The following is a 23401-nucleotide window of genomic DNA, read 5'->3' on the forward strand; positions in this document are numbered from 1 at the left end:
ACCTTCTCAACCTTCTACAACAAACGTACACACACTCCCCTGTCAGACCCTGGAAATACCTTACATTCCTTCCACTTCAGTGACTGCTTTATAGCCAAGAGGAGATAACAAAGGAATGGGCAGACATTGAATACCAGCCTTCAGTGCAGATTCTGAAACTATTTTCTTTCTTTGTGAACCAGCTAGAGACGGCATTATGAAATTTTGGGGAAGGTGTCCCGATAATTTGTGTAGGCTAAAATGAGCTGTTGGTGGGACTCAACTATTCATTCCATTGAAGTGAAACCTCATCTAGCAGGCTACTGTCTTTCACCTGAGTCTGAGTCGTTGTCCACCTCGGCTGGCCCTTCCACTCTCCCCTGGGATGAGGTTTTCTCTTTCTCTCGGGTTCAAGTTGCAGGCTCACGTATCTGGATTCTACTAACGTTTCACTTCCTGTAACGTGCCTGCTTTTCTTTTTTTCTTACTCTGCCCATGAATACCATTGTCCACTTGAGTCTTCATCAAGAGGACAAGGATTGATTACAAAACACATGTGTCATCTCTGATTCAATTGTGTGTTTTGGTCAAGTGATAAACACTCAAAATGGAATGATACTGCTTGAACAGTAGCAAGGAGATTGATTTCCAGCGACTGTTCATTACAGTGTAAGGTGAGAGCTTCACAGTCAGGTGATGTTCCACTTGAAGTCTTTCGAAAACCTCTGCTTGATGCTGGCAGAAAAGACACAACTGACAGCCTCTCAACGAGACTGGCAGGTAGATACAGTCTATACTCTGACTTCACCCTCACAACTCCCCTCAACCTGTCTCTCATTCACACTTCATGCTCCCACTCCTTTCTATTCCAACTGGTCATGAACTGGCATTGATATAATTTGTGATAAATCAGTTTCTTGGCCATAAAGTATGGAACAATGACTAATGTGTGTTTTAACTGAAAGCTTCAAAAAGGCAAAACAATATTTTGTACTTATCATTTAAAGCGTTCTGAACTTCTGGTTTTGAGTTTCTCAGCTGGCCTTCCAATGTGGAGCTTTGCATTTTTTCTTCACACTTGCTTTGAGAGTGGATAAATGAATAGACAAAACAGTTCATAGGTGTGAATGTGAATGGTTATTTACATGTGCCGTGTGACTGCATTGCTCAAGGGCACCTCAACACCAGTCAGGTCATATAGTACTAACATTGCTACAAATACTGCATGACATTTTTAACTACCTCACAAACAGCGACCCTTGTTTACCCAAGGCAAAGTACTTAGAGTAGTTGATTTTATATCTAATATTTTTACTTAAATTGCTAATAATTATCATTCTAAGTAAAAAAAAATAGGTGGGTCCTTGAACACAGTTGCATGGAATAATAAGTATGACTGACATCAGAAGAAGGATTAAGCAATCTGGAATGTTCCCATTGTATTTATTATAACTGTTGTTATTGTTATTATTATTATTTGTACCATTTCGATTTCAAAAGAAAAAAATCATTTGAATTTCAGAAGCATTTCTGTGCTAAATAATCCCATATTTTTCAAAATAACTGAATACAAAAAGCATTTTCTTTGTGTTTGTGAAACTGTCAATTCCCTAAAGTGTTTCATAGCGTTTGATAATACGAGGTGACGGACAGAGAGCAGGAGTCATTCCGATTTGGGTGAATTTTGAGAGGGGTGTGAACCAAATGGGAAGGGGGGTTGTGGATCATGTTTTGGGGTACGGGGAACTGATGTGTGAACTCGGCAGGAGGGTTGAGTGTCCCTGAGGACAGGTCTCATATCATGGCACCACCCAGGGGCAAGACTAATACAACAAGCCACACTAACCTAACGTGATGTTAACAGTGGTCGGCATCAGCATTGCCTTTTCTCATTGCCGTGCCCTTGTCCAAATGCCACATTTTTGGTCATGTTGGAACTCTTTTTTTTTATTTGTTTGCTTTGTCCACGCTGGACCAAATGGATGCGTTGGGTAATCCGCTGTAATTCAGCATGGCACGGACAGACAAAAGCCCCAGGTGTTTTTTCGTTTTTTCTGGGTTTTTTTTAGGGGAGCAGTGGCAGCTCTGTGTCATGGCTTGCCAGTGCTGATGTGTCAGCTGGGTGTTTCCCCAAATAAGCCCCATCCTACACCAAAGCAGCCTTCAACCACAGTGCATTGCTCAAGATGACATATGCTGAGGGCACCGACAGTCTCCCTCTATATTTGTGTGTGTGTAATTTATGTCTCTACTCAAAAACACACAGCTATACACACCCATATGACTTTTCTCCCTCATGCACATTATATGGTTTTGTATTCACAGAGATCTGCCGAGTCTTCCTTGTCAATGCATGTTTGAATACTCACATGTATGAATCAATATGGTTGTATGATGTTAATACAGTCCAGGCCCCTTAATTTAAAGCTCGTGTGAGAAAGGTAGTCTCTTAAAAACTTTTTTTCCCACACACATCTGTTGTTTGGATTAGCATGAGATAGATAGTAAATGTGACCTTTGACTGCAATTTGATCACAACTGATTAGAGCTGTAACCACTCGAAAAGTTAAAAGAAAGGGATGCAAAATACTTTTCAATAATATTGGATTGTGGAATGTATATATAGTATATAGGATCGCTATCCAGAGCATATTTAGATGTTGATATTTAGATTTTGGACCAATCGCTTTGCCATCTTAGCAAAACTGTGAAGGTTCTTGAGCATTATGTTGAACACGGCAGATACCCTAGTAGGAATCATTGGATGTTTGATTCCGAAAAGCAGCGTTCAGTATCCTCTCTCAGCTGTGGTGCTCCTCTTTTGAAAGAACTACTGCTGATCACACTACCTCAGGCCTGTTGTGGCTGGATGCTGCTGTCCAAGCCCGCATGTCAGTGCAAGACAGGCTCCCTGACCTCTCTGGTGCTGGGAGAATGAGGGGGGGCAGCCCCAAGAAGGGCCTCCCGTTCCATCACATCCCTTCCAATTACTGACATCCTGCCGCCTTTGAACACACAGGAATCATAGTGAAGAATAGCAGAGGTCAAACTGCAGATGGAAAAGGGTGGAAATAGCAGAGTAGAAGTAAGGAGGAAAAAAAGAAAACGGGGGGGAAGTGAAAAGCTATTCGTGTCATTGATGCTTCCATGGCCCCGCTGCTGCCCGCCATCCTTTTTTTTTCCAAGGCTTCTTACCGAACTCTAATCAGGAGCAACTGTTCAAACAACAGAGACACAGAAGGAATTTAGAATGGTAGGAATGGTAGAAATGATTTGCTAAAATGGAGCGACTACAAAAGCAGTAGTATTCCTTTTCTGTCCTTAAAAGGTAAAATATATCCCTTGTTTGATAGACCGTAATTTTCTCCACTGTACGATGTTCTTTTTTACTGTCTCTCCATGCTTCAGTTTTAGTAACGTACAAAGTCGCTAAATTATGAATTTTCATGGGGAAGTTAGCATCATGCTTGTTGAAAGGAAAATGATTTATTCAATTTGCTTTACAGTCCAGAAGATGTTGTCACTTTAGGTACGTTTGGAGCCTTTACCTACTTGTGCGAGTGTTTCATCCTTCATCCAACAACACTCTGAGCTTTCGAAAATAGCAGCTTACACTCGGAAAGCATTGTCCAACCCAAATTTAGCTTAGAGTTATTTACAGGTACTGGTCAACTTGTTGTCAGGAGAACATCCTGTGTGCCTGTACAGAAGAACCATTTAGCGTTAACCCAACAAAATATTTTATTAAGGTGTGATAATAATTGAATTGTTGAAATATTTAAGGATGATGATGATTTTTTTTCACTCTAAGACATTTATTTTGATTTAATACAGAACCTGGCTGGAACAAATGGACATTTGCAAGGCATCTGAGGAAATAAGGCATTCAACATAGCTGTAAATAGTTTGATAGGCATGTTCCATCGCAATGGATGCAGTGTCTAAGAAGGGGATGGCAGTGAGGGCTAGTTTCATATTAGTGCATGTTTTGATGTAGATGGTGGCATATGAGACGTGTTGGTGTGCCTGGCAAGGGCCCAGTGCCCTTAAACCCAAATTAGCATTTCGCAACCCATATCCCCCCTGGCCTGTTGAAAAACACAACACACGCATGCAAGCCCACACACTTATGAAGACGCACAGGCACATAAACACTCCTATATAATCAAGAAACACACTCCAATGACCTCACTTTTCCAAACTGGGCTGAATACCGCCCTGCCAGAAATCCCTCTAAGGCCTCCCTTTCAGACTGTGAGGACTGTGTTGCTGAGTAGTCATATGAAAGGTTATTAAAGGGTCACAGTGGTTTGCTATTAGACTTCAGCAAATTTCTGCAATTTAAGCAAAGAAAATGTACATCACATTTGTCGGAACAGGATTATGCCAAATCTTCAGTGTTGATCACTCATTGGTTGAAGCATGCATGGATCTTCAGTTGAATAATTGTGTTTGTCAAGTTTAGCTATAAGAGTCCATTTTCAAATCTAAAATATGTTTGCGTTCGCTTGTTTGTGTGAACATGGGTGTGTGTCATCAATTTCTAAAGCCTGTTGAAAACTGTTAGCCTCCTGCACATAATCAATGAGCCCGCAATGACTGATGAATTATTGAAGTGGCTTTTTGGTGAGAATGAAGTGTTGAAAATGTCCATTGTCACGGAGCACTAGAATGTTTCTGTTGTCATCGCGTAGAATGGTTAGGTTGGACTTGCTACCGTTCTTTCACCTCTCTTGGAGCCCTCAGTGAATTTCAGATCAGTTGGTAGTTTTGTACCATGTTATTATACGAACCAGCATTTTTCTTTTTATCCCCCGAACAATTTCAGATCTCACTTATGTTTCTTTGCCTTCATTTTTTTTATTCAGTCTCGAGGTCATCCATGGACCACCTAAAAAAATGCTCTCATTTGAACAGCACATGCACTGATCAGTTTCTGTGATCCCACCCTTTCAAGTTCTTCTTGTTTCAAAGAGCCACTGCATTTGGGGTGAGGGTAAATAGGAATCTGAACCGATGCTTTTCGACAGCTAGGCCTCGGCTGCACGTAACATCCCTGCAGCACCAGTAGACGAGGGTGGGGGCAAAAAGAGGAGGAGGAGCGGGAGGGTGAGGGTGAGAAAGGGGGTGCTCTCAAATACACACCACACATGAATGTAACCTCACTCCAACTGGGAGAAATCACGGGTCCAGACAGAAAGGTAACAGCCGGCCGCAGGCACAGGGGGGGTTGCTAGGAGACAAGGGAGCAGTGTACGGGAGATTGGGTAGGCGCTAGGTTGGTGTATTCGCTCAGATGGAGCTTACTGACATGCACGGACACCGTGACAACATGGCAATGCTAAATATAAAGGCAGTTAAATAGTGTTTGGACTTTTCAAAACCGTCTTTAAAATATTGATACAAACACAATTTTGTTTGCAAAGAAGTTAATTCATTCAAAAGTTTTGATTATCAAAGAATTTATATTTTAAAAACTATATGTGAACCATTCCATTGAAACGCCATACTTGGTTTTGGGCTGTCTTTATTTGAAATAGGATTAGAATTTGTGTAGCAATCACTTGTTCTGTTTCTGGAGAAAAAAAAGGCCAAAGTAGACGAGACCGTTGAGTGATGAGTTTATAATGAGTCTGTTTCCAGATGCTTACCCAAAAGGTTGTGTGATGAAAGTGTCTGAGGTGAAAGTTTATTCTATATCTCTTCTTCTCCTTCTTCTTCTTCTTCTTCTTCTTCTTCTTATCTTCTTCTTCTTCTTCTTCTTCTTCTTCTTCTTCTTCTGACACTTCTGAGAAATATCTGGATTCAAAGAGGTGGGTGAGGTACTGCATTTATTGCTTTTGCACTGCTACGTGGCCAATTCTTTGCATGCACAGCCCTGACCTAATACACTATATGCACGGATGCACACCAGCAGTTCGTCTCCTTTCCTTCAGGAAGTGTTTTATGAACATGGATGATAAAATGGCTGCTGGCCTCTCTCCTTGACCCACTGTTGAACCTGCCATAGTTGACACAACTGCACAAAAAAAGTTGGAAAGTGGAGAACCAAGTGAGAACCTGACAATGCTTAGCCAGCAAGAGAGCATCTTACTTCTTCTTATCAATCTGTCCCAGAATTCTTCACTCTCCAATCGTAAGAGTACACATCCTGGGGATTAGGTATGATGTGAAGCGTTTCTAATGATTTAGTACCATTACTATGTGGTGAGGGACGCATTATGATATGACCCCGCCTGCCCCACAGATAGGCGTTTGGACGGAATAAGGGGGGAGTCCAACTTAGCTTATCTAAAGTATTTGTAGGGGAGGACATATGCCCTCCCTTCCATTATCTCATTATATAAACACAAGGCTTTGGCACAGGTTGAAATGGTGTAATTCATAAATCGACAGTGAACAAGCTTGTCTTGATCATGGCGTTGTTACATTATTGAGAGAAATCAATCTGTTTAATTGGAACACTTTTGTCAAATATATTAGATCAAGCCCTGTGTTAAACCATTGCATGGGGGACTATAAGTGAATGTGCTTTCAGCTGCTGTTGTTAATTTACATGGGGCTGTTTTATTTATTGTTCAGACTAAATTTATTTTCACAGTAATATAGAAGCAGAAAATCAGGGGTAGCGAATAATGTAGACCCCCAGGTTAATGGACTTAGAGATAGTCTGCTGATGTCGGGAGATGCATTTTCATTTGCGTACACAAAAAGATAGTAATAATTATCCAAGGGCATAAGGATAACAAAATCTTAAATTGGATAAGGATGAGAATGTATAATCTTAGACATGCATCGATTTTGCCATGTCATTTTCCGCTTTTATTCACTCCGTCTAAACTAAAGTCACCATCAAAATAGTCAGTCAAATGGCAGAATATAAAGCTTTTGCAGTTATTGATTTTTTTTTTCCCATTCCTACTCTCAGACAAAAAAAACAATGATGTAACTGTTGTGGAACTGTGGCCATTATGTCTGCCTCATATTTACTAGAGCCAGTTTTATCCTGTGCCATACTATTGTGCATATGTATAAACATATAGTCCACCTGTGTTTGACCAAATACTAAACTGTATTTGTCACATTTTGTTTCCTCTCAAAGATAACTACATTTATCTACTGCCAACTCATTTCCATCCTCAACAAGACACGATAACAAGTGGTCTATTCAAATTCAATCATTAATGGCGTTGTCCATATTGCAGACAGGCCATGTACTTTTATTTATTCAAAGAATAAAGGCAGGTTGTTTCCACTCACAATTATTTCTTTCATTAAGGAATGAATGTGCATGTCGGGGCTCCTTTTAGTCTTTTTCTTTCCATTTGAAGTGCCCCCACCTCACCTTCCCCGTCCATGCTGCCCTCGCCATCACTGAGCGACAGTAGAGGTCGTTAGTGAAAGAGGGATGATGCCAAACTTGACTGGAGTCAAGCCTTATCTCTATTCTTTACACTCTCGCTTTTGTTTGAAGGGCTTTGTTTACACACGCCACATTAATCACCTTCTGCCTCCACACAATCCCACAGCATTTAAAGTGGGTGCTCAGCCTGGGTACAATGTGCAGCACAGTGTAAATCTCTTTCTTACACGATTAAGGAAGGAAATGAAAACATTTCCAGAATTCTGGTTAAACTTTCTTCACACGTCTGACTTTATCATTTCTTCTTTCTCCGCCCTTGGCCTTGATCATAAAAACTTATCCTCAAGGGTTGTGTGGATCAAACATTCAAATACTGCTTGAATTAGCCTTTAAACACAAAACAGACACTGTCAAACCTCTTAAAAGCAGAGAGTGAAAATATGCAGACCGGATGTGTTAAGGCAGACATTAATCACACCACAGGAAGTCATCGACAGAGAGATAGATGGAGGAGTTGGGCAAAACCACCTGCCAATGGCTCCAAGGACCACAAGGTCACCTCTCTCGCCTTTACTGTCAACCAAAAACAAACATTTACCTTTTGTATTGAGGGAAGCTGCTTGTACATGTAAATGTTCTTATCCTTTTACAGAACTGGTTGCTTTGTTTAAAAAAAAATCAAAAAATCATGTGCCTTTGTTCTCTTGCATTGTATGCAAAAAAAATGCCAGAACACTCAAAGAGGACATACTGTCAAGGTCACTTTTCTTCCCCCCAAATAACTTACCCTTAGTATTCAGCTTTTCATGAGATTGCCCTACTCTACTAATTGTGATCCAGTAGCAAATGTATTCAAGTTTGGACTTAGAACAGGGATGCGAATAGCCTAATGTAGGTAAAAACAAACAATTGTATATCACCATGTGGCTCTGAAGGAACATTGGTCTTGTATGCAGTAGGTGAAGTGGCTGTTTGGGAGTTCACTTGGAGTGGTTTAATGTATCCCCCTGCTTAATTGTATCGTCAATACATTCATCATTCAGAATGCAGAGCCTGGCTCAAATGAATTGAATTATCTGATGGGGAGAACAAAGAGATGTACAAAGAGTTTGTGTGTAATTTATTGTTACAGAGTGAAGAGAGCGAGAGAGGCTGAAAGAATTGGAGACGGCTTGATAGCGAGTTAGAAAAGGACAGAAAAGGGAAAGAAAGAGGGTTAGTGGAAGAATGAATAAGGCAGACACAAAGACGAGAGGAGAAGATAGAAAGGTCTGGTAGAGGAGTAAAAGCAAGCAGGGAATGAGAGGATAGGAGAAATGAATAAAGGACAGAAAAGATAGGGAGGCCAAAAGGAAACACGGAGGATGCTGAGGAGAATGAGAAGAGATAAAAGTGAAGGATGTAGGATGAAAAACAGTAGTTACAGCGAATTTGATGGAAGTCAGTGAGTAAAACTGCAGATAGGCCAGCGGCAGAAATACTGTAACACCTTTCTACGAATTCCTAAGGGAATCAGACTTGAGAAATGTGTGCATGCATTTTCCACAACTTCACCTTTACACAAGTATGGAATTTTAGAAACAGTGTGAAATGTCTTGCGTTGTTAAAGATGTATGTATATATGTGCTATGGGCAACACCTTGAGGTGTACACAAGCACTTAAAATTAACTTCACACTCTGCACATACACATGGATTTACATTTTCTCTGCCTCTATCCCCCTCGGATGCCTGTAAAGTAATGTGTGAGTATTGAAGAGAAAGCTTGCAGAGGAAGGAGGGATAGGTGGGGGGTGTCTTCGGAAAATCTATTTCCCAATACTATCTAACTGCAGATTTCCTCCAATGGACTAGCATTCCTGGTAGTGGATGTTTGGCATTGATTCCTTCTCAACATCATCTGAAAATCTATGAGCATAAAGGGTAGCTTCGCAAAGTATAACATGCATAAGTGCACACGATGTTCTATATGGCTATTATAGGAGAAAATTCTTACTTTCACTTTCTCTAACTCCCTCCATCCATATTGTCCTTGGTATATCCTTGCATTAGTTCCATTCCAGGCCTTAAATGATGGGTGATGGGAAGGAAAGATGCAGTCAGAAAAAGGGGATGAAATGTAAATGAGGGGAGGGACACTGGCTGGGATATCTCCTGACAGAGCGCTTTTGCTGCATGAAGTGCAGTGCAATGCAGGTCATCTGTAAAAAGTCAAGCTCCAGCATTGCACAGAATAATTCTATTGTATTTTCATTATGTCTAAAGAAAACCTTGTTTTTTTTTAAAAGTAAACGAAGGGTTTTGTCCCTGTCTTACCCAGAAATAAACACAAAAAGTAACTAAGAGTATGTCTGATTGTGGCACTGAAACAGGATTCCTTGAAATAATCCATTCCGTCCCACAGACATTAAAATGGAGTCCGTGACAAACAGCTCAATGACTTCTTCCTACAACAAATGCTTGCCAGGGATTTACATTTTGACTGTGAAAATAGACACTTTAGCACTGTACGTTTGAGAGCAATGGCTTAGCATGTGTTTAACAACAGCTTTTTGAGGGAAATTTTTAATACAGAGAAGGAGAGAGCGTGGGGGCGGGTGTTACAGAGCACGCTTGAAATTTTTGGAACATTGGCAGTCCTGAGAAAGTGTTTCATGGAGCTTAAAAAACATTGGTCTGTCAATCAATTGGCAGCTATTGATTGCCACCCAATAATGCTTCTTTCTTTTATATTTTTACTGTAAGCTTCCTCTGCAGCAAAAAAAAACAAGGAATAAATACATAGTGCTGAGATACTCGCAAGGCATTCAGTTCTGGGATGTGTCAAGTCAGGTCAACATAATTTAGTTTCACCACGAGTCAAGGTTGTCCATCAAAATGTGGTCTATTCTTAGATGCACTAAATGGACAAACAAAACTGGGACACTGGCATCTCTAGAATATTAAGGAAATCTAATCACCATCTAAATGGCTGAAGTGAACAATGATACCAAACGCTAAGTACTAGATTTAAAAATGTTGAAAATACAGACCACTATAATTCTGGAAAGGCCTTCTCCAAACTGATCTAAAACCCAATATAGATTCACTGCCCTATGGCAACAATTCAAATGATTTTTCTCTAACATTCTTAGATGGTTTGGTTTTTATTTTTTTATTTATTGCTAGTTTGGAATGAAAGTTGTTTTTTATTTAGCACGTCTGTTTTACAACATGGGCCAAATAAACCTGGCGCATTCGTACAAACCATGTAAACACCCTTAGAAAGTTCCAAATTCTACAACAGTAGAAATCCAACCTTACAGCCAGAAACAGAATGACTTCCACTAACCGACCAACAGTTCATTTGATCAACAGCAAGATTAGGATGCATGAGAGATGAACACCACACCTCAGGCTGACAGAGCAGAGTTCATCAGTAACACGGGTGTCAATGAGTCGATGCGGGCAGCATTCGGTCGGGTCGCGTTCCCCTCGGACCACAGAAAGCTTCATTGCTTCACCTGCCTTAGGCATTTCCTAACCCCACTTTAACACATCTCACGGTCACAGCATATGATATGATACCTATGTTATGTAGGGGCACTTTATTTTTTAGATTTATCTTGTTTGTACTGCACGTCACCAGTCTGACTAGTCCAACCTTTCATCTGAGAGGCACTCCCTACAGACGGGTGACTAAATGACTCTGCATGTCTTTGCACCTTGTCTATGCCACCTCAAATGTCGCCATTATGTACTGCAATTTTAAATGGTAAAACTGTGACATAATATGACAGGACACACCCAACATGCCTGTAAAAAAAAACTTTTATGCCTGCTGGAGACCTTTGTTGTTCTACTTTAGGAAAGGGACTTAAGCAAACAGTGCGTGACACCAAAATATTTGCCCGTGGTGAGCAAGCGGGCATGAAGCCACAGCTGCGTCCCTTGCTGACATGTCCACTGAAGGCCTGAAAGTCAAAATTCCACGTGGGGGGGATGGAGGGGAGGGGGTTGTATTGTACAGTATGGTTGGATGAGGTCAATGAGGGACATAACCAGTATCCCTGTGATGTAAATTTAGGCAGACGTCAAAGATCACGCAGGATGTTCAGCTTTAGATTTGCCTATCTTGGAGAGACACAATTCTAATTGTACCATGGGGGAAACCATGAAAAGAAGGGAAAAGAGCCATGGGACAGTTTTGGTTGCTGAGGGAGGATGAGCACTTTCTAAGAAGATGTGTGTGCATATGTTGGTGGGGTTGCCAGAGCTGCCTCCAAAAAGAGGATCCTGTTTGCTGTCCCTTGATACAGTATACACACTAAGTAGTCTTTATAAAGGATTTCAGAGACCGGCCCTTGTCTTTGTTCTACTAATAGGCAGACCACTCTAAGTGGGTTGTTTTTCAACCCTCTGACACAAAGACACTTTTTCATGAGTACCTCAGTGCCATCGTTTTCTTGCTCCCCTTCTTCAGATATTTGGAACAGAGAGGTCTGTGTTTTAACGTGTAAATCCCACAATACAGAAGTTCTGAAAAAAAAGTCCATCCTAAACTTTGGCCAAACTCACATTGGCCCTACAATGCATCCTTCCTATAAGTCAACCACTTGTCCACCGTGGTATGCAATTTAGCATATGTAATTTGGATGCAAGCACGGTTTACATTTACCAATGGTATTGTCTCCAACTGTAAGACAGACTCTAATACTATCAAATTGTGTCTTGTAACAAGCATAAATTTGTCTGACTCTTAACAATACTCCTTTTAAAATAGCGGATACCCTTTCCTTGCTATACATTACTAGTTAAACAGTTTGTTTGTTTTTGCAGTATATTTCTGCCTACCTAACAAGCATGTTGCATATCACTGTCCATATTTTGAAATAGAAATTGTTGACGTCCATATGATTTTTTTTTCTTATGACTTTGGCATCAAATGTCACACAGGTTGTTTGTAGTTTTGATGGATCAATCTTTCTCCCACCAGCCATCCCTGAGGCTTTCATGTGCTTATCTCTGACCACTGTCTGTCTGTCTGACCGCCTCACTGCTCATTCACACTTGGAGGCATCACACAGCCCTGTAGCTAACCCCCCTACCCTTTTCCAAAGCCTCTTCACATACCAAACTCAGTGACCAGAACCATTAATGGAGCCAGGTTTCCAATTCAAAAGTCCACTATGCTTCCTCTTGAGTCTTTCAGTGGGAGCCATATTTGCTCTTAGGATGTAATTATAAGTTAAGTTCTCAGAGCTCTCAAGGTCATTTTCGTTCTCAACAACTCCTGCAGATGTACAGCTGTTATTTTTTTGGATAGCTTCAAGGTAATAGAAGCAATTGTTTGACTGGAATCGCGGTGAATTTCATTTATAGTCCAGATTTCTTGCACAATGTTTGCCTAACACTCATCTGTGTCTTCGTTCTTTCAAACTTTTTGTCCACATTTTCACTTGGGGGTATTTGCATAGGCTACAGAAGCATATTTTTAAAGTGACTGCTGGGGGCTTTCTTCCCTTCTCCAGTGGGTCTTTTCAGCCTCAGGGCTGCAGCCGTGATGGGATTAAGAAAGGCCCGGAGCGTGTCCACATTTGGTGCCGAGCAGGACCATGCTGTGACGACCTACCAACCCCGGTGCCATTGTCCTGCTTCTCGGCGACCCACTCCAGGTGCCAGGCAATGGAGAAGATGCTCCAAACTTTCCCAGGAATGAGGACGACTGCTTAAAATAGTTCCCTTTAACGCCTCAACCTCCGCCACTCATCAAACTACAGGCCGAAGGGTTGTCTTTTTTGCTCTTTCTCTTCTCTTGTGCCCTCACTCTTTTAAATCTAAATTCCCTCTTTTTTGGAAGCGTCTGGGGCCCAGTGGGAGGACAGTTGTTTTGTCCCCTCCTTTGGCTGATTTACATCTCCACAGCTTCCCTATCAAAGTGGCCATTGTCAGTTCTGACCTATGAAAATTACAGAGGACACTGGGGGCCTTTCTCCTTTGACAGGCTAGCTACCACACAGACGAGCGTGCACACACAAAAATATACATAAACAGTACAAACACACACCCACAGGATACACCCTCCGCTTTTATTTATTCGGATTTTACGCAGATTCCGAGCCAATAGCCCTCTTCTCCAATGTGCTCTTCTTTCCAAATGTCCCAGAGACCCTGGAAGGAGGGAACGAGGGGGAGGAGCGAGTCAACCAGGAATAAGGAGAGGCGTCCATTTGCACACCAATTGTTTTTCCTTCTCTCTGGGCCAGGAGAAAGAGAAAGACTACCTCTCTCCCTCTGAGACCGCCATCCCTCCTTCACCTCCTGCTCCTCCTCCTCCCTCCTGACCCCCCTCCTCTGTGAAAGCAGCATGAATGGAGAGCCACATTCATCGGGTATGAATGGGATGGGGTGGAAATGGGTAGGGGGTCACTCTGACCACCGTGGCCCTCCCATGCCTGAGCCACATGTGCAGCATATTAACATATGAAGCCTTGTCACTGCTGTGTCCTCCCTCCCAACTGACCTTTTTTTGCACACACACTGAGGCTTTGAGTCAGGTGCAATGACATTTTATCACCAGAATTCTCGCAACATTTCAAGGATGGAGCCTTAACATTTAGGTGAACTTGTGGGAAACAAGGACAGTTAAGGGGTAGAAGGTGAGTGGGCCAATGAGACTCGTGCCAAAAACGTTGGACATTTAAAAAAAAAAAGAGGACAAACATAATAGGAAGGAAAAAAAATGAAGCTTCCAGCACAGGAATTGAAAGCTGGAATATTGAGAAAAGTGCAAATTCAAAAACCATTGAGCTGTAGTTAAGAAAACTGGAAAAACGTACAAAATATGTGAAATGGGGGCCAAAGAAAACGTACCTTGGGCCCTTGCTGCACAGGGACCTTTTTTAGACTGCCTTTCCTGTTAGACTTTCCCTAATCGAGACAGTGCGTCACACTCAGCGACTCTCCAAATTCAACATGTTAACCCCTTGCAATATAAACAGCAGCACTCTACAGAGCCTGCACAATATATAGACCAAACCACCAAGCACTCCACTGTACTCCCCGCAGGCTCTAATCTGTTTCACAGCACACAGCATTTAATCATATCACAGCTTTTACCTCTCAGAGATGCCTGCCTACTGTTTGAAACAAAAACAGGCTTGTCTTCCTGCAACTGGCTTTTTTTTGGAGTCCTTTACCTAGGAAATTTGCAAAAAGCGCATCATTTCAGAGTGGAACTTCCACCACTCTGCGAGTGAGTGTGCATGCACTATTAATCACTGCCTGAAAGCTGACATCAGGATGCCAGTAACGTTAATTAGGACCACCCAATGGCCGGGCCAGTGTCATTAGCTAATTGAGTTTGTTTATGTGTTTGTGTGTGTGCAGGGCTAGAATAAAATAAATAGGAGTGCATGTGAAGAGAGGAGGAATAGAATGCAGTTTTGAGGCTGAGTGGGGAGGAAAAGAGATGCGGGCTTGTCTTATCCAGTGTCCTGTTGTGGTGACATGTCCTTCAGCTCATTCCACAGGGAGAAAGGAAAACATGGGGTAATGGAGCAGTGGCGCAGTCACACAAGCACATACACCGTAAACTCTCTCCACAGGCAAAGCATGGAAAGAAAGATATAAAATTCAACCACATGTATTGGGTTCCACCATCCACCCAACACCCACGGAACCACTTGGGGATTACTTCATTACATACATAGTGGGCTATACACAGTGTTGCAGTGAACACGTAAAGGAGTGAAAGCAAATGAGTGGCTTCGTGTTTGTATTCAGAGTGAAACTTGATGTCTAAAACTAATGTGATCGTACTATATGAGTAATTCGGCCCAGGTTTTTTTGATGAATTCTGCTCCACCAATCGGGTATTTCAGTCCAGTACTGTGGACTGACTCCTCATAACATACAGTTCCTACAGTAAAATATAATTTTTAAGACTACTCGTAACATATTTTAACGCGGATTTCATAGCCAACCTCGCAAAAAAAATCTGTGAGTCCTAGAATATCTGAAAAATTCTCAGGCGTGCTATGATGCATTGTGGAACATTTTTTCTTAAATGCCAAAAATTTAAGACCTACCATACTTGAAGGTTTAAACGTGTACGGAACAAGAAATCAGAGTGTTTCCAAGTACACAAGGTAGCCATGACAATGTGTCTTCTATGTTGTTCTGTTTTCCGTTTGTGGTTTCGACCATATTTTTGTAGTGAGAATGCACATGCCAAACCGTGCGGTGACATGCTGCCGTCCTAAGTACATGTCCATATTTGGCAGCTGGGAAATGTCTGCATGCAAGCACACTCTATGTAAAGCTAAATGCACATACATGTGTCCAAGTGCACAGATCAGTCTTTCCTTGGTTTGTGTTTTACCTCACCAGCCTCCCTGAGGTGTTTTGAGGCAGGCAGTGTGTTGAAATGGTCTCCGCGCATGGTCTCAGATGGCCTGGTGTGGCTGGCTGTGGTTACGCCTGTTGAGTCTGCCTGACCACCACATGATGAATCACATCCCCATTCCATCCAAAATCACACACACATTCATAGTCCGAGTCGACATTTTTTCGCACATCTCAGATCGGCCAAAACAAAACAAAACAAAAACACAAAACTGTCATCTTCCCTCCTTTTGCATGGAGATTAATGTTAACAAGTGCAGTCAGAGCTTTCAACAGAAGTTCAGGGTGCAAGAAAGGCAGAAAAGCTACCAAGGAGCAAAAAAGGGAAGGGAAGGGAAGAGGCAAAAAATGTGAACCTCAGACCTCTGCTGTCAGGGTTTCTATTCTCTGATTTTTGCCCATGGCCAGGTCCAATTCATGTCCCATAGATAACGCCGCTTATGCCCCAGTAGGCATATTTGAGCAGTTGAATGAATGCCGAGGCTTTGGCCTAAAAGCCAGAAGAGAGCAAATCCGGATGGACAGACCAAAACTTGCATTTTACCCAGTTTGTTTTGGAACTTTTTGCTGGTCCTTTCAAAAGGCAAGATGCACAGCAGCCATCGAGGGCATTGTTTCCTGCTAACAAAACCCTTGCAGTTTCACATCCGAAGATTAGGGATAACATAAGGGAAGTCGATTAAAGGAAAGCATAAATTTGTTCTTGCTGCACAGTTTTCAGTGGAATGACCTTCCTGTGCAAGTTAATATCAAAGAAAAAACAATAAAATAGTCTAAAAATATATATTTGCACCACTCATTAATATTACCGGAACATGAATGGGAATTCCAGGTCAAATTATTTGCAGTGAAGTAGAAAAATAACCAACTCATTAGTTTGCATTGAATTAGTGACATAGCATTTGTACATGGGTTGTTCAGCCTTTCTAAGAGACGCTGCCTCAAACTAGAATAAATTATCTGTGTAACTTAGCATCTATCTGCTAAATGTCCACCTGGGACTGTTCAGTGTGGAGAACAACTCCCATCGACTGAATAAGAAAAAAAGATAAAACGGCAAAGATAGTTCTAAATGAAAGTCATCCTTCAGAGAGACCCAAGTTAGCACAGTACCTGCGTACCCTCTTCCTTCTCATCTCTTGCATTGCATCTTTTGCAGGCCCTAGAGGGTTGTTGGACCAGTATGGGGGGGATGCAGCAAGCAGAGATGTTTCACAGAAAGCCCACATTTTTGAGTCAGGAAGGAGGCACTAAGATTAGCCCCAGGGTGTTCCAAGGTTGTACGAGCAAGTGTGAATGAGTTCTTAAAGGAGATCGTCGAGATGAAGGTGGTGACGGCAAATTAACACGTATTTCATCAATGTTAAAGCTCACACTCAGCAAGTTTGTCCACTAATCTGTATTCATTAAAAGCGCCATACAAGTAGCGAGCAGACATATGAATCTCTCATTGACTATGGAGCTTAAGGACCTCGAACGGACTTGTGTCAGGGGGCATGTGTGGCCCCATTCCCCCACGTAGTCCCTATGCCAAAGAGCCCAGCCTGCAATTCAGTGCGAGAGAGCAGAAGGCAGATGGCTTGAGTCCGATTATAGAGTCGTCTGTCCTCGGTAACAAGCGGCTCACTATGCTATGTGCGCCGGGCCAGCAGAGAAAGAGTGTTTGTTGTTGGTATTAGGAGCTAAACGGCTTAACGGTTAGCAGAGGGTCGTGATCGTAGTTCTGACTAGCTGCCAGATTTAGAGACCCAAGGCAATTCAGGGACAGTTCATTAGTAGCACAAGGGTAGTAAGATGGACACACGTGTTGCAGGTGTTAGTCAAAGGATTTATCTGTAAAACAAAGCAAAGGTCATTAATTTTTTACATTATTTTTTTTCAGCATACAAAGTATGCTTGGATAAACGTTTTCTTTACAGTTCCGGAGCAGTTTTGTAACAAGTACATTTGGTTACACGATACAGTAAATGTGTTTGACAAAGTCTTTGCTCACACATTTAATATCCTGATACTCTTTGCAATGAACACAACCTTTTTAGTCCGGTTAATCACGGTGGTCATGCATGAAAACTGTTTAAACACAGGTGTCAGGTTGCATTCTCAATGTTTGGGCTTCTGTCAAAACTACCGATGTCCTTGTGACTTCTGTAGCTGCTCTTCACTTGCAACCCACGTTTCATGTCCTCTTAAAGACAACCGAGGGCAAATAGGGCATAATCTAGGATCTCAACAAAAAAAAACAAGAATATATTCTTCTTAGGCCTCATGATTGTATTTATCCACTCACTTGAGTGTTTTATTTGTACACGAAGATTGCCCGAAGATAGAGACGGAGCCGACAAATTGTGTTATTCTTGGGGATTTTGCTACAGTTAAGTACCATGGCTAACATATGTACACAAATTAAAAAAGCAAACTGCACTTAGATTAAGTTGAAGTACTGCTGACAGACTGTGTCAACTGTGTGCGCAATGCTAGATGAAAAGGGCTACAGTAATCCCCTCTCGGCTGTCGATTTCCCTAATCTCCTGCTTTTGTTGCTGCTGGAGCCCAGCGGAGGGTGTGACAGGGTCAGGGGTGAAATTTAAGAGCCTTCAAGGATGGCAGTGGGACAGATGAGGTTTCATGCTCTCATTGGGCCTCATCCATTCTACACTTTTATTTTAAAGGTGTCTCTTACTCTGACTAAAAATAGTCATCTCCACCCGATTAAAATTTGAATAGACATTTTTAGATCAAACCAGGACTGGTGTTAAACTAAAATCATACAAGCAGTCTATAGAAATTTCATTATGTGCACTTTGTGTAAATGTGTGTGTTGATTTGTGATTTTTGTCCATTAAATTGAGAACCTCAAAGTATAATTGCAGTACTGTATAACTGTACAACCATAGAGTATTTGTAGGATTTAAATGGTCAAATATTATCAAGTCTTCATGATTATGAGGACATCAAAATGCTCAATTTCGGAAATAACAGTACAAATTGTAAATTCCCATGAAAAGTAATCCTTATCTAAAGTTCGTTGAAGAAATTTGTCCATCAATTCTTTGATGGCCCCACTATCTGTGGATACTGCACAGGTAACCTGAAACACAAACACGTGCATTCCCTGAGTGTAAGCATTCACTTCCTGTGAATTTAAGATAAGTGAAAGGAGGAGGCCCCTGTTGAAAACACAAACAAGACATGCAAAGTTTAAGGGTCACCGTGCGAACCTCCAGCTCTGGACACATCTCCATTGCACATCTCACCAAGCATGTAACCCTCAAACCTATCACCATCCTCACTTAAAAAGTTCCAGTTAAAGAAAACTAGATCTGAACTATTTTAGAAACATCTCCTGAATGCAGAGCAACAAGTTTCAACAGCAAAAAAAAAAAAAAACGTGACTAAAAGAATGACATCATTTTGGCTTACAAACCCTGAAGCTCACTTGCACAGTTTTTGCTATTTTGACAGAGGTGTGAAGGTCCCTGCCTGCAGCAAAATACCTGTGGGATTATTACGACACAGCCCAAAGCAGTGGTGGCCACAGGACCTGCCCACCATCTGGTTAAAAACAACATCCGAGTCATAGCAATGGAGAAATCCCCAGCCTTTATGTGTGAGAGGCGACTGGAGGAGATGAGGTTGCACCAGCATGTCTTCTCCTCTGTAACCCCAGGGGGTGATGGGATAGAACAGTGGCTGGCATTGTTTGGCCGCACGAACCCTCTCTTCCTCCCCCACCCTGCCCCCTCTTCACCCTTGCACCCCGCCCAGCTGAAGATCGAGTTAACTCTTGCCTGCAGTCAATCCACCTCACAGGAACTCAATCCCCTCTCTCTTTCTCTCTGGGGTCAGCCAACAAGAAGTTAAAGCTTTTATCATGCATTGCCACCAGCATTGGTCTGTGAAGAATGGGGGTCAATAATGCATGACGGGGGCAGATTTTGGTCAGCTAATGCTCTTTATTTTATGAAGATGCTTTCAGTAAAATCAAGTTAATTTTTTTATATGTACATTTTGACCCGTGCATTCAATTTATCGCAGCACAGATACAAAAAGCACAGTTAGTTGGGAGATAGTTTGGTAGTTTTTTCTGCAAATTCATTAGCACTTGGTTGGTAGAGAGCTATCCCAAAGAGCCGAGTGTTCAAAATGAATATAGCTTGGCTTTTTTTACCGCATTAGTAAACATTATCAGCTTGGTTCCTCTGACTTTTTAACATCCGTGGTACTACAAAGCCTTGTCTTCAATTTCATGTCCCTTGATATAATTGTTTAGTTGCATTGACAATACTCCGGTCATTAAACATTTGTTGCATCCTTCTCTCCACAGAGATGTCCCCATGACGTCACATTTAAAGGGAATGACAGGAACCGCTTTGATTTGCGGCAGTCAACACAACTCAGTACCACATGACGCAAGCCCATGGGCCATTACAACTCTAATTACAGAAGCTGTTTCCTTAGAAAACACTAAAGATGGTAAGTTATTACTCAAACAATGTACAATAAGATAAAAAAAACTAATTTCAGGTGTGAAAAGTTTCTGTGTGGGGAGTTTAGTTTGAAAGGAAGCAATACCTTTGTCTTGTTCCTGGTGTTAGGGCCAGAGCAAGGGTGCAGGGCTCATAAATCACAGCTGAGGACAGGGAGTAACAGCTCAAATTAAGATAAACCCTCCTTAATTATCAGCTAAACAGTGTTCTGTCCCCTCTCTCCCTGGTCTATCTGTCACCCAAGCAAGCAAGCCCACTAAGCATGGGATGGCCTCTAATGTTCCCGCAAAACATGGTACTTTTTTCTTTTTTTCTTCTTTAAACACATTCTTTGCATCACCTGGGTTCTCTGAAATAAAAAATATTGATGTAAAACATCCAAGAATTTAACATAAACATTTCTGACCCCCCCCATTTGCTTAGTTTCTCCACTTTCATGTTTAACATCATCCGTTAAAATGTAAAGATCAGACTAAGAGAATCTAAATTAATGTGGAAATACAATCCATCCACTCCCACTTGTAAAGTCATAAATTAAATAAAAAAATTAAATGACTTTTTAAAAAAGTGTAAGTTAACTTTAAAGAATTAAAAGTTACAGCACCAATTTTATGAATTATATTTGTCATATTTCTCCAATTTCTTTGTACGAGCCAAAACTTTTCAAATGGGAAAACAATGACAAAAAACAGACATATCTGAGAAAGTATCTGATACTTTTTCCCGACAACTTTTGACATCTTGCTGTCAATCAAATTACCTTGTAACGTATCACCTCTTTGCATCTGTTAAATAGTCCCCTCCCGCACACCGCCTCCCTTTATTGTCACTCAGTGCTTATTCACTACGCCAATTATCATTAGCCTAATGTATTCTCAATAGCCCTTAGTCCTCTCCTTCTTCAAAGGCTAGCTCTTAGCTCAACCCAGCAGCCCCCTCAATTTGTGTCCCAATCAGATGTGCTGACATCTGTGCATAGTTGCAGGGACACACTGTGAAGAAGACCAAGGACTACTATGAAGTTGGAGAGACTATTTGAATTGTGTGTTGCCTTTGCCTTTGTGTGTGTGTGTGTGTGGTTTGCAGTCAAAGGATTTAAAAATGAAAAGACCAAAACGCTTACTTTTGCCATTACCAATATTGGAACCATCTTTCCCTCCCACCAAGACTGAAGTTTTTTCCTTACTCACTTCTCTTCGAGGCAGTGTATTGATTTTATATTAGGCATGAGCTGCCATCTGGCTGCTTTTTTTCCCTTTGTTATTCTAAAGCACAGAGAGCGTGAGGAGAGAAAGCTTGTGAGTGTGTATGTGAGAAGAGAGTAGCCCCCCAAAAATCATTATGCATTAAATAAAGACAGTGTGAGAGTGGTCAGCATACTGAGCAATGCGTGTGCGCTATATGTCCGTATATAGTAGGCGCGAGTGTGTGTTTGTGCGCTGATGGGAGGCATCAAGTGAAAGCATAAAAATAGCCAGGCTCTACAGTATGTATTTCCTTCGTAAACATGTGCACATACAGTGGAGATAAAAGCAAACAAGGGGATGTCAATCTCATTTGATGCTGCCCCGCTTCTAAGTCTTCTCATTATTTTCCTTACCGACCCCATCTACAAAACAGACAAACAGCACCCAGGAGAGAAAGTGGCCTTCCCCCCCATGAGCCACAAATCGGAATCTTTTTCTTGGTGTCTTTCTCATTCCTTCGTTTCCCCCAAGGAAGTTGATACACAAGCACGGCGTCCTGTCTCATTCTGGCCTAGCATTCATTGATTTGTTTCGCCGACGTGTGATCGTCGGATGACAAATATTTAACATCTTTCCACAGTATTGATCCAGCCACTCTGAGTGGAACGGTAAATGAGGGAGAGTTTACCCACAGGAGGTCAGGTTCATATTTGTCCTCTTTTACGGTGCATTTGCAGAAATGGGACAGCAGAGGCACATCGTTTAGCCTTGAGTGTCACAGGGTCACAGGTTCCAGTTCTGCTAGAGACAAATGTACAGATAAATGGCAACTCCTGATGTGTTTGCTCGCTTGCTACCTTTCAAAGTGCTCTTAGGCAAGGCACTATCTTACCCTTTGAATAGGTGCACTTTCCCTCTGAGAATAATAATATGTTCAATGAATGAAAGAAAAATGTGGTGAAAAGCAACTCCGCACTAAGATTAGAATTTAATAAGCCCAACCTGGAACACATTACTTGTTTTTGCCAATTTAATACAAAAATGCAATATGACGCAACAGTCTGCATGAAATGTGCAATGATGAAATTGAACACATTTTGTTACATTTCTATGAATGGATGACATCATATTCATCCGTGACACAGATAAAAACAGACACTCGATATTTATATATGGCTCACATTTCACTCTTTATGGACGTCATTGTGTTTGCTTGTCTCATGAAGATCAGTACAATAAAAAAGAAAATTCTATTGTAATCAGAAAATAACGAAAATATTTGCTTGATATTTCAATTTATTTTTTTATGTTGTATATAGAATATTTTTAAGTCTAATATATTCTCAGAAACTAATAAATGCGTACTATAGCAAGGTTTATCCATATACTACATAAGAGCAAAATAGTCCTAAAACTAACAATTTCACATTCAGTATTTGAAGCAAAAGAGAATTTTTTGTCCATTGATAACTAACAATTAATTATAGTTTTCAGTATTTGCAGCAAAAGAAAAATGTGTGTCCATTGACAAGTGCCATTGTAATTACTTTTTGTAGAATTCAGTACCCAGTGTTGTGGCAGGTGGATGAAATGTGTCAAGGAAAAGGTCACGGAGGAAGCACAGGAATAAACACACATAATCACACTGGAAGTGTGTGTAACGTTATGTCCCATGCGCAACAAGTTATCAATCAGCAGAGCTACAGGCTACCATAGGTCTCGACTGAGATCCACGACTGTTTGTGATTAATGATAGGGGACGCGCCCCACTAATTGTTGCGCCTGACACAGGCACACGTCCCCACACAAAGCAGGACAGGGTCGGGGTAGGGTACCATGCTCAATCACCTTCTCACAGAAAGCCCCCCATGTGAATGTTGAGCGTGATGGTTTTAGTGAAAAGAGAGGTCGCAAGATAGCAAGAGATGGCAACAGAGTCAGACGCAAACAAGTAGACCAATACCATTGGGCTGGGGATTTACTTGAGGAAAATACATGAGA

At 41.5% G+C, this 23401-nt stretch overlaps 1 long non-coding RNA gene across 1 annotated transcript in view; it reads left to right on the forward strand.

Moving 5' to 3' along the window:
• The window catches only part of LOC144195818 (uncharacterized), a 57993-nt gene that overhangs the window by 14816 nt on the left and 19776 nt on the right, over positions 1-23401 (forward strand). Inside the window, exon 5 of the long non-coding RNA XR_013326164.1 lies at positions 20051-20199. This is a non-coding gene — a long non-coding RNA (uncharacterized LOC144195818). The remainder of the gene's footprint in view (positions 1-20050; positions 20200-23401) is intronic.

Source organism: Stigmatopora nigra, chromosome 4, assembly GCF_051989575.1.
Source record: "Stigmatopora nigra isolate UIUO_SnigA chromosome 4, RoL_Snig_1.1, whole genome shotgun sequence".
Taxonomy (NCBI): domain Eukaryota; kingdom Metazoa; phylum Chordata; class Actinopteri; order Syngnathiformes; family Syngnathidae; genus Stigmatopora; species Stigmatopora nigra.